Source organism: Procambarus clarkii, chromosome 10 (assembly GCF_040958095.1).
Source record: "Procambarus clarkii isolate CNS0578487 chromosome 10, FALCON_Pclarkii_2.0, whole genome shotgun sequence".
Taxonomy (NCBI): Eukaryota; Metazoa; Arthropoda; class Malacostraca; order Decapoda; family Cambaridae; genus Procambarus; species Procambarus clarkii.
The window spans coordinates 52,610,968-52,627,331 of record NC_091159.1 but is presented as its reverse complement, the minus strand read 5'-3'; the positions used below and the strand labels follow the sequence as shown (position 1 = coordinate 52,627,331).

The window sequence follows — 16,364 nt, the reverse complement described above, 5'->3', positions numbered from 1 at the left end:
TATGTTACGACTTTTCGGGTAGGCCGTTCTGTTTGTTTACAACCCCAATGTTTCAAAAAAGGACAATACTTTTAATATGTAAGTGACTAAGTATGCTCTAATACATGGTCCTCAATGAAAATTATGTTTTTTTTGTTAATTTGTCCATAATGAATAAGATTCGTTACTGTTGATCTTTATATTAAGAAAAACATCTAAGAAATTTGGTATTGAATTTTCGTTCATATATAGTTTCCAGTTACTATTCCTAGTTATCCTTAAATGTAGGTGGTCATTATTTTACTGTTATGTATATAGAAATTTAGCATTATGCATTTATAATACAGAACAATTTGGTCGTTCCACTGCCTCATAATTATATAAAATTCATTGTGACAAATACTTGATAATTAAAATCAGAGTTTTTTTGACAATTATAAAAAAATCCTGTTGAAATCATGCCGTTTTGAGTTGTCATACACTTCTTAGTAAATAATATTGTGTAATGTTTGGCACAATGTATCACTGTATTTACAAACTGTTTAGGTATTAATGTATTCATTTTTTTTAATGTGTAATATGTTACTTAATCCTAAACTTCTTTTGCAACATTTATATCAGTTATAAATAATTGTCGCGAAACGGCGTATGAAAAAATAAATTTCCCCAAATGAAATTAGTGTATCGGCGATCGAGCGGCCATATTTAAAAAGTGTATACTCTTGTCACTGTTCTGACATTAGTTTTCGATGTACGTATTTCATTTTTGAACCAATGTGTTCGCAATAGAATGTTCTAGAGAACATAAGTATAAAACGTCACATAAGGATATGTTCGACCGGCAACATATATAAAAACCTACGTCGATTATACTCGTCGTGTCAATAATACAATTGTTTTACCACGCTGATTCAATGCCATACTGTTTTTCTCAAATAAGCTCTTCGGCTATTAGAGAAAACGTAAATTTCATGGCGAACATTTGTAAACTATCCCCAAGTAGATCGGATCGAAATTGGAATTTATACAAATATTTATTCTCGTGTTGCCCGCCAGTGTCACCCTTGAGTAACCAGAAACGGATATAAAAACTAGGCTAACTCATCCTAATCCTTGCACAAGCCCTCCAGAATTTCTTTATTGAAGATCAGCAAAAAATTATTGCGCAGCTCATATTATACAGTTTAAGAATGGGATTCCTTGTTCTAAAGGAATGAAAATGACACTGCCTTAATCTCAGTCGATTAAGGCAGTTATTGGGATGCTCCCGGTGCTCGTGCACCAGGCACGGGCGATAGTGTACGTTTAATTGTTCTTTTAGTGTAAATAACGGAATAAAATGTAAGACATAGTCTGCAGATCTTTTTTCCAGATATCTTTTATTTTTTTTCCTAAGAAAACTAAGATATTGCGAATTTTGCTTAACAAGTACATTAATTATTAACTTTTTGTCGTTATTATTGTTATAATTAAAAGAATTACACCTGTTTTTTGCTTATGTACAAAACATAGTCTAATAACCACAGTTCGTTGCCCCTAAATCAACACAACATAACCAGTTTATTCATGTCATCGCCCCTAAATCAACAAAAACAACCAGTGTATTATTGTAAATGATAATGAGTAAATGATATCTTATGATTTCTTAGCAATGGTAAGACATTTTTAAGAGATTAACCTTCGTATGCTGTATACGAACTGAACGACCGGGCTTCACAACAAAAACATGGCCACATCAGTTGGATTATTCCGGTAATATTGAACTACTGTTCATTGTTATTAGTTTAACAATACTGTTAGGGAATGTCATAAGAGTTAGGGAATGTCATAAGAGTAGTCACAGGGCAACCAAAGATACCCAGCTTCTGGGTACGGGATCTTTGCCCGAAACGCTATGTGTGCTAGTGGCTTTACAATAATAATAATAATTTATTTAGGAAAAATATATACATAGATGCAGAGTTACAGTACAAACATTCTGTTTGATTTATAGATAAAGGTAGTACATACAATACCTAAAGCCACTAGTACGCATAGTGTTTCGGGCAAGATTGTAAAATCATCATTATTCCTATTTTCTCTCTTAAACCCCCAGTGTACCTTCTCGTATAAAAATAAATAAATAACCAGGGTTTTTTTATGTGGCTGTGCTGAAAGCCTGACGGAAAATAAATCATTGTGTCGGATAACAGGAAGCTACAAATTAGGCTTATATTGAGGTTCCCCCCTTCCCCCTTTCCCCCCCAATTACGGGTCTGTCTAATTACCACAAGCTACCACAAGCTACACAAGCTTCACAAAGCTTCCTGGCAATACGTTAGTAATGAATAAATATGATATGTTAGGCTGACCTAACCTAACCTAACCAAATCTAACCTAACCAAATCTAACCTAACCAAATCTAACCTAACCAAATCTAACCTAACCGATGCTTAGATCGTCGACTTGATTTGGTGTCACCATTTCTTTATTTTCGTCTAATTTCTTTATAAAAAGATACTTTTTCAGATTAAAATTATGTTTTTTTCGTGTTTGTACATTCAGTACCAACATTTAATGAGTAAATATATCTTATTTATTCATTACTAACCTATTGCCAGGAAGCTATGTGAAGCTTGTGTAGCTTGTAGTAGCTTGTAATTAGACAGACCGCCAATTACTGGTGGAGTAATTCAGCCTAGCCTACTTCTTCCTAGCATAACCTAGCCAACACTAGCCAAGCCTAGTCTACCCTTGCCTAGCCTAGCAAACAGCCCTGAACCCCCTACTGTTAAGACTCTGCTCTCTGATTGTACCTATGACACCTATTATTAATTTCCTTCTGTATCTTTAGCTCCAGTATGTTGTTATATTATGCTGTGCAAATTTGGGACCTGGCCCTCTAGTATCTTACATATATGTATTATTTGATACCATTCTTGTCTCCTGTCCAGAGAGAACATTTTGAGAGCTTTGAGACGTTCTCAATTATTTAGATGTTTTATCATTTATATGTTGCGGTTTATGGTCTCTTTATTTCCTCTAATTCAGAGATTTCTCCTGTTCAGAAAGTGGGAGTCAGTCCTGAGCAATACTCAAGATGGGACAGCACCAGTTATTTGAATAGTATTAGCATTACTGTGGGTGGGGTCTTGAATTTAACATTCTCATAAACCATCCCATTATTTTCTGGCCGCCACTATATTTGCTCGGTTATGTTCACAAAGTGTGAGGTCGTCAGACGTCGTAATTCTCAGATCTCTTGCATGTTTTTTCCTTCTTAGAGTAGGTCTGATTGTGTCCTGTGTTCCTTGTTTCATTTAATTTCCTCCTTTCTACCATACTTCAGCACCTGTAACTTATCACTGTTATTTCTGTTTTTTCAATGTCTCCTACAGTGCCAATTTTCTTGTGTCTTCTGTATCATCTGTAAATTTCATTGTTCAAATTTCAGTTATATTTTGCTTGTATTTTCACATGTATTAATTTTATTTTTATCTCAGTTTAATTACTGAAAAAATGCCAAGAAGTTAATATGTAAACAAAAAGTGCTTATGAGATTTGCATGTCACAACTCTCATTTGCAGTTTTTGGATGGTGGTGCAAGTATGCATCCTACCTTGTTCATGTAGTTTTAGATAATTAATCTAAACTGATTCTATTTTATGCCTGGTTTTAAATAGTTTTGTACCTTTTGGGTAAATTTTACAGCAGCCCAACATCAATTTCAACCGGTGATATTGTTTCTCATGCAGTCGAATATCTGAGAGATCATTGCAACAATGGATTCCAAAAATCCAAGTAAGTTTCATTATACAGTAATTAGGATTAGTTTTCCTTTATCGCGATACTATATTTTAATCATATTGCATTACTTTATGATAGTCCAAATTATCATAATTTTCAGGACAGAAAAGTGTATGAAGCAGTCTTTCATGCTACATAGTATCCATTTAGCTAAGAGTATAATTAGCAAATGATTCACAAAAATATAATTACACAATTTGATAATTGTCCCAGACAGACGTAAAGATCATTGCATCTTCGTTTTCTGATGTGTTGTTTTGTCATCCAAGATTGTACATTATTACCTAAAATTCCAATTTAGAATATTTATTAAGTATTACTTAGTTTGCTTTTATCTAGAGTATGTACCTCCTCTCTTGGATTGCCTACCCTCCATCCTTCACCAGACATTAAAATATCTTTGCTTATACTAAGTATTTAAAGTGCAATCAATACCTGCTTGATGGGTTCTGGGAGTTCTTTTACTCAGCAAGACTGGCAGTAGGCCAGGCTTGACTTGTGAGAGTTGGTCCACCAGGCTGTTGCTTGGAGTGGCCTGCAGGCCGCACATACCCACCACAGCCCGGTTGGTCCGGCACTCCTTTGAAAAAACTATCTAGTTTTCTCTTGAAGAAGTCCACAGTTGTTCCGTCAATATTTCTTATGCTCGCTAGGAGTATGTTGAAAAACCGCAGACCTCTGATGTTTATTCAGTACTCTCTGATTGTGTCTATGGCACCCCTGCTCTTCACTAGTTATATTCTGCATTTTCTTCCATATTGATCACTTCAGTATGTTGTTATTTTACTGTGTAGATTTGGGGACCTGGGCCTCTTGTTCAGATGAGTTGCATAAAGTGTGCAAGATTTACAACACCAAAAAGAAATTGAAGGAGATTGAAGAGGAGATAACAAGGCTTCGAGCAATTTTATGATTCCCAAAATACAACCCAAAAAGGCAGACAATTATGTACACTGGCACTTCGTCTTGAAAAAGCAGAGCTTTAGGTATTAGCATTATTGTCAACAGTTAAATATAATCACTAACTGCTCTGAAATGTAATTATAAATAACTTGTTATAGTAATATATTTTTTACTGTTTTTTTCTATTACTAGGCACACCATCAAATCCTTTCCCTTGCAGTCATGAAGTAATGAAGCCTCCAGTTTCTGTTGTAGACCTTATACCCAAAATATCAATGGTATGTATCTAATTATTTTAGAGAGATACAAATATAAATGCATTGCCATAGTAACCAAGGGACTAAGTTGCAAATACAGTGTGTGTGTGTTTTTTTTTTGTTTATATATATATATATATATATATATATATATATATATATATATATATATATATATATATATATATATATATATATATATATATATATATATATATATATATATATATATGTCGTACCTAATAGCCAGAACGCACTTCTCAGCCTACTATTCAAGGCCCGATTTGCCTAATAAGCCAAGTTTTCATGAATTAATGTTTTTTTCGTCTACCTAACCTACCTAACCTAACCTAACCTAGCTTTTTTTGGCTACCTAACCTAACCTTACCTATAAATATAGGTTAGGTTAGGTTAGGTAGGGTTGGTTAGGTTCGGTCATATATCTACGTTAATTTTAACTCCAATAAAAAAAAATTGACCTCATACATAGAGAAAAGGGTTGCTTTATCATTTCATAAGAAAAAAATTATAGTAAATATATTAATTCAGGAAAACTTGGCTTATTAGGCAAATCAGGCCTTGAATAGTAGGCTGAGAAGTGAGTTCTGGCTACTAGGTACGACATATATATATATTATATATATATATATATATATATATATATATATGTATATATATGTTATATATATGTCGTACCTAGTAGTCAGAACGCACTTCTTGGCCTACTATGCAAGTACCGATTGGCCTAATAGGCCAAGTGACTTTTTATTTTCAATAAATTGTTTCCTTTTTTTTTAAATATTATTATTATATTATATTAAGACATAAATTATTGATTTAGTTATGTTAGTTTAGATTAGGTTAAGATAAGTTAGGTTAGGTTAGGTAGGCTTGGTTAGGTTCGATCATATATCTACATTAATTTTAACTCAAATTTAAAAAAATTTAGCTCATACATAATGAAATGAATAACTTTATCATTTCACAAGAAAAACATTTGAAAAATATTGAAATTCTGGAAAACTTGGCTTATTGGGCAAATCGTCGTACTCGGCCTACTATGCAAGGCCCGTTTGCCTAATAAGCCAAGTTTTCCTGAATTAATATATATTCTCTAATTTTTTTCTTACGAAATGATAAAGCTACCCATTTCATTATTATGAGGTCATTTTTTTTATTGGAGTTAAAATTAACGTAGATATTTGACTGAACCTAACCTATCTTTATAGGTTAGGTTAGGCTAGGTAGCCGGAAAAGTTAGGTTAGGTTAGGTAGTCGAAAAACAATTCATGAAAACTTGGCTTATTAGGCAAATTGGGCCTTGCATAGTAGGCTGAGAAGTGTGTTCTGGCTACTAGGTACGACACACACACACACACACATATATATATATATATATATATATATATATATATATATATATATATATATATATATATATATATATATATATATATATATATATATATATATATGTCGTACCTAGTAGCCAGAACGCACTTCTCAGCCTACTATGCAAGGCCTGATTTGCCTAATAAGCCAAGTTTTCCTGAATTAATATATCTTCTCTATTTCTTTTCTTATGAAATGATAAAGCTACCCATTTCAATATGTATGAGGTCCATTTTTTTTTATTGGAGTTAAAATTGACGTAGATATATGCCCGAACCTAACCAACCCTACCTAACCTAACCTAACTTATTTTTATAGGTTAGGTTAGGTTAGGTAGCCGAAAAAGTTAGGTTGGGTTAGGTTAGGTAGGTTATTTAGTCGAAAAACAATTAATTCATGAAAACTTGGCTTATTAGGCAAATCGGGCCTTGCATAGTAGCTGAGAGGTACGTTCTGGCTACTAGGTACGACATATATATATATATATATATATATATATATATATATATATATATATATATATATATATATATATATATATATATATATATATATATATATATATATATATATGTTAGGTTAGGTAACATATATATATATATATATATATATATATATATATATATGTCGTACCTAGTAGCCAGAACTCACTTCTATGCCTACTATGCAATGTCCGATTTGCCTAATAAGCCAAGTTTTCATGAATTAATTGTTTTTCGTCTACCTAACCTTCCTAACCTAACCTAACCTAACTTTTTCGGCTACCTAACCTAACCTAACCTATAAAGATAGGTTAGGTTAGGTTAGGTAGGGTTGGTTAGGCTTGGTCATATATCTACGTTAATTTTAACTCCAATAAAAAAAATTGACCTCATTCGTAATGTAATGGGTAGCTTTATCATTTCAAAAGAAAAAAGTTAGAGAAAATATATTAATTCAGGAAAACTTGGCTTATTAGGCAAATCGGGCCTTGCATAGTGGGCCGAGAAGTGCGTTCTGGCTATTAGGTACGACATATATATATATATATATATATATATATATATAATATCATATATGGCTATCCTCTCTGAAATTGCAGGGGAAAGGACTTGGGTCCTTGATGTATGTAGGGTGGATCATACTAGGCTTGAGTTAAATGCCTTATAAAGACCCTTAGGCCATTTTCATAGTCATTCCTGATGCAAATGTCCTGTCAAGGGTGCATAGATAGATGAATAAATATGTAGATAAATGGATAAAGGGGTAATATTATAAACACATTTGTAAAAAATATTATTATAAATTATAAATACTGTATATATATATAAAATTATTTAAATTTATATATAAAATATTTTTTGGTCAAAATATTGAATTAAAGTTTGAGTGAAATTTAAATAGCTAAAGAAGATAGTCTAAAAATCAGTGTAAGATTATAATTAAAGTATAATAATTTCAGCCGCTGCCGAACTTGCTGCAGAAATAAAAAAAATCCAAGAATCGCAAGTGAAGATTTCTCAATGGCAGCAAAGAAGAATGAAGGCTGAAATTTCTTGGGAAGATAGTCGGTCAGTTCTATTTGAGTGGGAGGTGTGTAGGCACGCTGTTCCAGTTGAAGGTACATACACAATACTTATAAGCATATTGTCTATTTACATCAGCATATCAGTTTACATTACAACTTATTATATTTGCATTTTTTTTAGTTATATTTTTTGAATAGAGAGTGGATACTTCGTTTTAAATATACCTGAAGCATTTTATCATTATTGAAATTTTTTATGTATACTTATAGACCATATTTTTTTTCCTAATTCTGCATGATCTGAAACTGTACAGAAGTCTTTTTTGACAAAGATGCGATATTTTTGAACATATGTTTTCAAATATTTTCATTTGACAGACACAAAATGCTTCAAATGTATGATTGAAGCCAGCATCAAATGTGAAGATTGTCATCGCCTATTCTGCTACCACTGTGATATGAAAAAAACATTTTTTAAACCCATTCCATGATAGGTTTTCCTGGGCCAGTGGATATTATGAAGCATTGCCACCAACTGTGACTGTTGACCTTAATGTGACATTTACTGACTGGCGTATGTAAACCAAAAAATTCTTTACATATGAAACTTTCTTTTTACCAAGCCTTTACAATATAAGTACCAATTTATTGAAAGAAAAAAAAAATTTTTTTACTCAATAAGCAATTCAATTTTTATGGCATTTGACTTACTGAATATTATTTAAATATGCAATCTTTGCTAAGTGTATTATTATTTCTTATTCAGAACCTGTTGTGCCAGTTCCTGTGCAAAAATTTCCTGTAACTGTAAAGACTGTAACCTTAACATAAAGAGTTCTGACATCATGTGTACTTTCATAATGCTCTCAGGTATATTTTATTTAATATTAAGTTTGAACACATAAGTCTATGAGTATTTGCATCACTGAATATAGTAGCATCACTGAAGTTCTAGTGACGATACCCATACCCAAGCATGTGGACTTCAATCTTTGAGACACAACATATCCATTCAGTGATGGAGATGAGTTTTACAAAAGATTCAAAATAAGCTGCTTATTTTAGGAATAAATACTAAACTAAGCTTTCTAGGCAGGTATGACCTTTATCTGCCCATATTTGAGTGTCAAGAGTGTGGATACAGCCTTCCTGCAGATGCTAAGATGTTGTATGATGGTGGATACTTCTGCTCATCAGCCAGGAAAAGTAACACATTCTTCAGCACCAAACTCCTGAACAACTGGCATTTCCTTCAAAGGAACAGCCCAGGTTTATCAATGAAATTCTTGTTAATAGCGCTCCAAGCGCTTGGCTCTCATAATGGAAGAGTAAGTATTTATTAATTTTATATATGTAATGTAAGTACCTGTATACATTAAACTGTATATATAATAATACATAAAAATATGAACCCACTCCACACATTCTCTTGTGCCACTCACATGTACAAAACCTTGTTCCTAAATGCACATCCTGATCTGAAACTCTTCCTTGATAGATGTAAAGGATCCAATAATCACCACACCAGAAATCAATATCTCTCTGATATCCCCTGAGTCAAACTAAATCTGTGCAAACTCTCTATGCAAATAAAGTAATTGGTTATTGCTCCTAATTGGTAAACTCTTTATTGAATTAAAAGCTGTCCAGCTGTTCAAAACATTATTCAAAAGTAAAACTAAAAAGCATTAATTTCATCCTTATAGTTTCCTACGTAGTTCTTCAAACTTGCACTGTTACTTGTGCTACCCACTCCCCTAATATATATGGCTAACTCATGCAACTTGCATGGCTTAGCCACATCTGTGCCTAGTGCTGGGAACTAGGTTCCCAGCACTACGCTGGGAACAAGGTTCCCAGTATTAGGCTGGGAACCAGGTTCCCAGTACTAGGCTGGGAACCAGGTTCCCAGTACTAGGCTGGGAACGTAGTTGTTCAATCTTGCACTATAACTTGTGCTACCCACTCCCCCAATATATGGGGCTAATCCATGCAAATTCTATATTCAGTATATATTTCAGGATGGTTGCATCAACTTTGAAGCTGCTAAAAGAACATTCCAGGAGTGGAGATTTATGCAGTATGAACTTGCAAATGTCCAAAGCTACAATAAGACCGTGTGCCCTGCTTGTCATACTAACCCATTTGCCATACATATTGATGGCAACAAAAAGTTATTCCGATTTGAAAAAGTTGGGAGGTACAGTTCTTAAATAATTTTCCTTTTGTAAGATAAATTTTTATTTTTCAACAATTAATACATTTCTATTAGGGCAACTTATATATCACAATACATTATTCGTTATGTAAATATATCATATCTGAAAAATTCTTACATGCAATACATAATAGCGTTATTCATGTATTACAACATTAAGTAATATATATTTACACAATCATCAAAATTGAAAACAAATCAATGTAAATTATGTAAATACTGTCATTTTGTTTCTTTCAGAGGATTGAGGGAATCATATTATTCAGAGAGTGTCTTTGCTGCTGAAAATGATGTGACTAATCACCTTAACCATATAGAGAGCTTAAAAACAAAGGTAAATATTATGTGTACAGACTTTGTAAACTGTACATAGATTTTATATTTTATTTATATATACAAGACTTTTTACATTCTTGTACAGCCACTAGCACGCATAGTGTTTCAAGCAAGTCGTTAATCCTATGTTCCCCAGAATATGACCCACCAAATCCATTAACAACCAGGTACCCATTTTACTGTTGGGTAAACAGGGGGGGGGGGGCATAGTTAATGGTTGATGCCCAGTAAAATCTTCCAAGGCCAGGATACAAACCCAGGACAAAGTGCTCGCGAAACGCCAGGCGAGTGTCTTAACCCACTACACATTGGGAAAAGACAGTCATGATGTCTTACAGTTTACAGAGTTAATATATATATTATAACAAGTAGTTAGGTTTTTTTTAACCCACAGGCAAGTCAACAAGTAAAACATAGAGTACTCAACGTTTGTCAAGAGCTACATGCACCATATAAATGGTGATTTTTGGGGTCTGAAGCCATATTGAGTAAGATGCTATATTCTGTTGGTCTATATCACTTTTATATAACCCATCAGCTTAGGTTTTTTTCATTATTTATTATATATTTTATATATACTATATTTATATAATATATATATATATATATATATATATATATATATATATATATATATTATATATATATATATATATATATATATATGCGAACAAGCCTGAATGGTCCCCAGGACAATATGCAACTGAAAACTCACACCCCAGAAGTGACTCGAACCCATACTCCCAGAAGCAACGCAACTGGTATGTACAAGACGCCTTATCCACTTGACCATCACGACCGGGACATAATGAGGTGATAGCCGAGGCTATTTGAACCACCCCACCGCCGGCACTCGGATAGTAATCTTGGGCATAGCATTTTACCAAATCACCTCATTCTTTGGGGCTCACGTGAGGAACACAAATGCGAACAAGCCTGAATGGTCCCCAGGACAATATGCAACTGAAAACTCACACCCCAGAAGTGACTCGAACCCATACTCCCAGAAGCAACGCAACTGGTATGTACAAGACGCCTTAATCCACTTGACCATCACGACCGGACATAATGAGGTGATAGCCGAGGCTATTTGAGCCACCCCACCGCCGGCACTCGGATAGTAATCTTGGGCATAGCATTTTACCAAATCACCTCATTCTTTGGGGCACACGTGAGGAACACAAATGCGAACAAGCCTGAATGGTCCCCAGGACAATATGCAACTGAAAACTCACACCCCAGAAGTGACTCGAACCCATACTCCCAGAAGCAACGCAACTGGTATGTACAAGACGCCTTAATCCACTTGACCATCACGACCGGACATAATGAGGTGATAGCCGAGGCTATTTGAACCACCCCACCGCCGGCACTTGGATAGTAATCTTGGGCATAGCATTTTACCAAATCACCTCATTCTTTGGGGCACACGTGAGGAACACAATGCGAACAAGCCTGAATGGTCCCCAGGACAATATGCAACTGAAAACTCACACCCCAGAAGTGACTCGAACCCATACTCCCAGAAGCAACGCAACTGGTATGTACAAGACGCCTTAATCCACTTGACCATCACGACCGGACATAATGAGGTGATAGCCGAGGCTATTTGAACCACCCCACCGCCGGCACTCGGATAGTAATCTTGGGCATAGCATTTTACCAAATCACCTCATTCTTTGGGGCACACGTGAGGAACACAAATGCGAACAAGCCTGAATGGTCCCCAGGACAATATGCAACTGAAAACTCACACCCCAGAAGTGACTCGAACCCATACTCCCAGAAGCAACGCAACTGGTATGTACAAGACGCCTTAATCCACTTGACCATCACGACCGGACATAATGAGGTGATAGCCGAGGCTATTTGAACCACCCCACCGCCGGCACTCGGATAGTAATCTTGGGCATAGCATTTTACCAAATCACCTCATTCTTTGGGGCACACGTGAGGAACACAAATGCGAACAAGCCTGAATGGTCCCCAGGACAATATGCAACTGAAAACTCACACCCAGAAGTGACTCGAACCCATACTCCCAGAGCAACGCAACTGGTATGTACAAGACGCCTTAATCCACTTGACCATCACGACCGGACATAATGAGGTGATAGCCGAGGCTATTTGAACCACCCCACCGCCGGCACTCGGATAGTAATCTTGGGCATAGCATTTTACCAAATCACCTCATTCTTTGGGGCACACGTGAGGAACACAAATGCGAACAAGCCTGAATGGTCCCCAGGACAATATGCAACTGAAAACTCACACCCCAGAAGTGACTCGAACCCATACTCCCAGAAGCAACGCAACTGGTATGTACAAGACGCCTTAATCCACTTGTCAAGTGGATTAAGGCGTCTTGTACATACCAGTTGCGTTGCTTCTGGGAGTATGGGTTCGAGTCACTTCTGGGGTGTGAGTTTTCAGTTGCATATGTCCTGGGGACCATTCAGGCTTGTTCGCATATATATATATATATATTTTTTTTGTCGTACCCTAGTAGCCAGAACGCACTTCTCTGCCTACTATTCAAGGCCCGATTTGCCTAATAAGCCAAGTTTTCATGAATTAATTGTTTTTCGACTACCTAACCTACCTAACCTAACCTAACTTTTTCGGCCACCTAACCTAACCTAACCTATAAAGATAGGTTAGGTTAGGTAGGGTTGTTAGGCCTCGGTCATATATCTACAGTTATTTTAACTGCAATAAAAAAAAATTGACCTCACATGAAATGAAAATGGGTAGCTTTATCATTTCATAAGAAAAAAATTAGAGAAAATATATTAATTCAGGAAAACTTGGCTTATTAGCAAATCGGGCCTTGCATAGTAGGCTCAGAAGTGCGTTCTGGCTACTAGGTACGACATATATATATATATATATATATATATATATATATATATATATATATATATATATATATTATATATGCGAACAAGCCTGAATGGTCCCCCAGGACAATATGCAACTGAAAACTCACACCCCAGAAGTGACTCGAACGAGTCACTTCTGGAGTCGAGTATAGTATAATATATATATATATATATATATATATATTATATATATATATATATATATATATATTATATATATATATATATATATAAATCACTAAACTATGACCCATGAAGGCTTCAAACTTGGTCCATATGACAGGTCATCACTAGCCAAGTGGTTATAGTACTGAATTCTCAGAGGCATGGTATTCTGGCAGACCAGGTTCAAATCCTTCAGGGGGGTCAGAGTTCAGAGTTGTACGTTTGAGACCATTCAAGCTTGCCCAACCCAGGGGGGGGGGTATGGGTAATGGGGGATGGATAGGGGGGGAACACCCATCCTCCCCAGGGGGTTGGGTGATCAAATGTTAAACAAGTGACAATATTTTAGAATAAAATACGTACCTTAAAAAACGGTAAGGAATATAAATTAGATTCCTATTAAGGCACTGGCCATAATATTGGTGAGCTAAATACCAGCACTGATAAATCACATTGATAATTACCCAAAGCTATCCACGCATTTAGTTACAATATCTCGCAACATGTAACTGCACTGTGTCTTGTGACTAAAATTTATTTCCGAAACAAATATCCTCCTGTTCTCTCTTTGAAACCTCAATAAAGAGTCTTCATGGTGAAAAAGATCTACCAAAAATACTGTAATATACTGTAGATTACAATGTGTACCAAAAATAAATAAATTACAGCAATATGGGACACACAATTTTGAGACAAATATGATCAACATGTGGAAAATACTTCGGAACTTTAAAATGGTAAATCTGAATGCACCTACGGTTTGTCTGGGCTAGTTTTCTCTTGAAGCAATATTAACCTGCATGTCACAATCTCTAAGCATAATTCCCTCTTAGGTTACAGTGCCTTCAGTGTGCTGTACAGTACAGTGTACAGTATTAAGACACCCAACCTACCCAAAATTCAAATTCAAAATTCAAATTCAAAACCCATCTGAAAATAAAGTGAATACATTTTGGTGTCTTGGACAGTTATCAAGTCGTAATTTTCAACCAGGTTATTGTGACTTACTGTCTTCAGTATTCTACTTATTGTTTTCAGTACACTATACTTCTGTAGTACTAAAATAAGACCTCAAAGAACTCTACTAGTTTAAAGAAATATATATACTGCAAAGTCGTTAAATTTATTATCTCTGCTTTAACTTACAATATTCAAATAATTCCCAGGAATTTATTTAATACTGTATCAAAGAAATTAATGAATATGATTAAAGTTAATGTCATTAGTTTTGAAACCTAAGAAATGGCAATAGTTTGCTAAATACTCCATCCCAGCTGTACATACAATATCTTGTATTACACACAAAACAAATCTTTAAGAAAAATACAGTACTGTATATTTAGCTACAATTTACTAAAACGTTTACCTGGAAGGTTGGTGGGTTCAGATGGTCTCTGGTGCCCATTTATTAAGGGGCTTGAATTTATAGTAGGGGCTGGGCCTGATGGTTGCTTGAGCAATGGGCCTCTTGGTGGTGCCTCAATAGGAGTATCAGACTTGTTAATTACTGACCTCTGGGGTGGCCCTAAAGGAGGTCTTACTGGGGGACCAGAAGGCGGAGCAACTTGTCCATTCACGAGTGTCGGTCTATAGTTTCCTCCTTGAGGCACTCTCGGTGGCCCTGCTGGTGGACCGTTTATTAAAGGACCATCTAGTCTGGGAGAGCCTCCTGGAGGGACCATATGAGCACTTGGAGGTTTCATAACCATCGAAGGAGATGCTTGAAGATTTGTAAAGCCACCAGGTCTAGGTGGGGGCACTAAGGTAAACCTTTGTTGCTGTGACTGTCCTGTACCCCACCATTCATAACTGGCGGTGGTTGTTGCAATCCTGAGGTAAAATTAAATTAGTGACTACTAGATTAAACAATTTAATACTGTATCCACAACTAAAACAAAAATACATGAAGCATAACAAATCCAGTAGTGTGAAATGTACCGAGTTTACAATGTTTGAACTATTTTTCCAGAACTCGACAAATATTCACTACTTAATCAGAATCATTTTTTTTTTTTCAAAGAAAATTTTCATAATTAAATAGATGAATTGCCCTGGGCGGGGAAGGGAGGCAAACCATGGCCTGGGCGGGTAAGGGAGGCAAACCATGGCCTGGGCGGGTAAGGGAGGCAAAACCATGGCCTGGGCGGGTAAGGGAGGCAAACCATGGCCTGGGCGGGTAAGGGAGGCAAACCATGGCCTGGGCGGGTAAGGGAGGCAAACCATGGCCTGGGCGGGTAAGGGAGGCAAACCATGGCCTGGGCGGGTAAGGGAGGCAAACCATGGCCTGGGCGGGGAAGGGAGGCAAACCATGGCCTGGGCGGGGAAGGGAGGCAAACCATGGCCTGGGCGGGGAAGGGAGGCAAACCATGGCCTGGGCGGGGAAGGGAGGCAAACCATGGCCTGGGCGGGGAAGGGAGGCAAACCATGGCCTGGGCGGGGAAGGGAGGCAAACCATGGCCTGGGCGGGGAAGGGGAGGCAAACCATGGCCTGGGCGGGGAAGGGAGGCAAACCATGGCCTGGGCGGGGAAGGGAGGCAAACCATGGCCTGGGCGGGGAAGGGAGGCAAACCATGGCCTGGGCGGGGAAGGGAGGCAAACCATGGCCTGGGCGGGGAAGGGAGGCAAACCATGGCCTGGGCGGGGAAGGGAGGCAAACCATGGCCTGGGCGGGGAAGGGAGGCAAACCATGGCCTGGGCGGGGAAAGGGAGGCAAACCATGGCCTGGGCGGGGAAGGGAGGCAAACCATGGCCTGGGCGGGGAAGGGAGGCAAACCATGGCCTGGGCGGGGAAGGGAGGCAAACCATGGCCTGGGCGGGAAGGGAGGCAAACCATGGCCTGGGCGGGGAAGGGAGGCAAACCATGGCCTGGGGGGGGGGTGAAGGCAAACCATGGACTGGGGGGGGTGAAAGCAAACCATGACCTGAGGGGGTAAGCAAAA

At 36.9% G+C, this 16,364-nt stretch overlaps 2 long non-coding RNA genes across 2 annotated transcripts; both read left to right on the top strand.

The window, feature by feature from the left end:
- The first annotated feature begins 1,587 nt into the window (after positions 1 to 1,587).
- Positions 1,588 to 4,934, top strand: LOC123770411 (uncharacterized). The gene is made up of 3 exons (XR_011228037.1): positions 1,588 to 1,731; positions 3,670 to 3,759; positions 4,861 to 4,934. It is a non-coding gene; the product is annotated as an uncharacterized lncRNA (long non-coding RNA).
- A 2,829-nt stretch (positions 4,935 to 7,763) lies between these two features.
- Positions 7,764 to 10,018, top strand: LOC138363173 (uncharacterized). The gene is made up of 4 exons (XR_011228036.1): positions 7,764 to 7,917; positions 8,203 to 8,398; positions 8,921 to 9,152; positions 9,846 to 10,018. It is a non-coding gene; the product is annotated as an uncharacterized lncRNA (long non-coding RNA).
- The last annotated feature ends 6,346 nt before the right edge of the window (positions 10,019 to 16,364 follow it).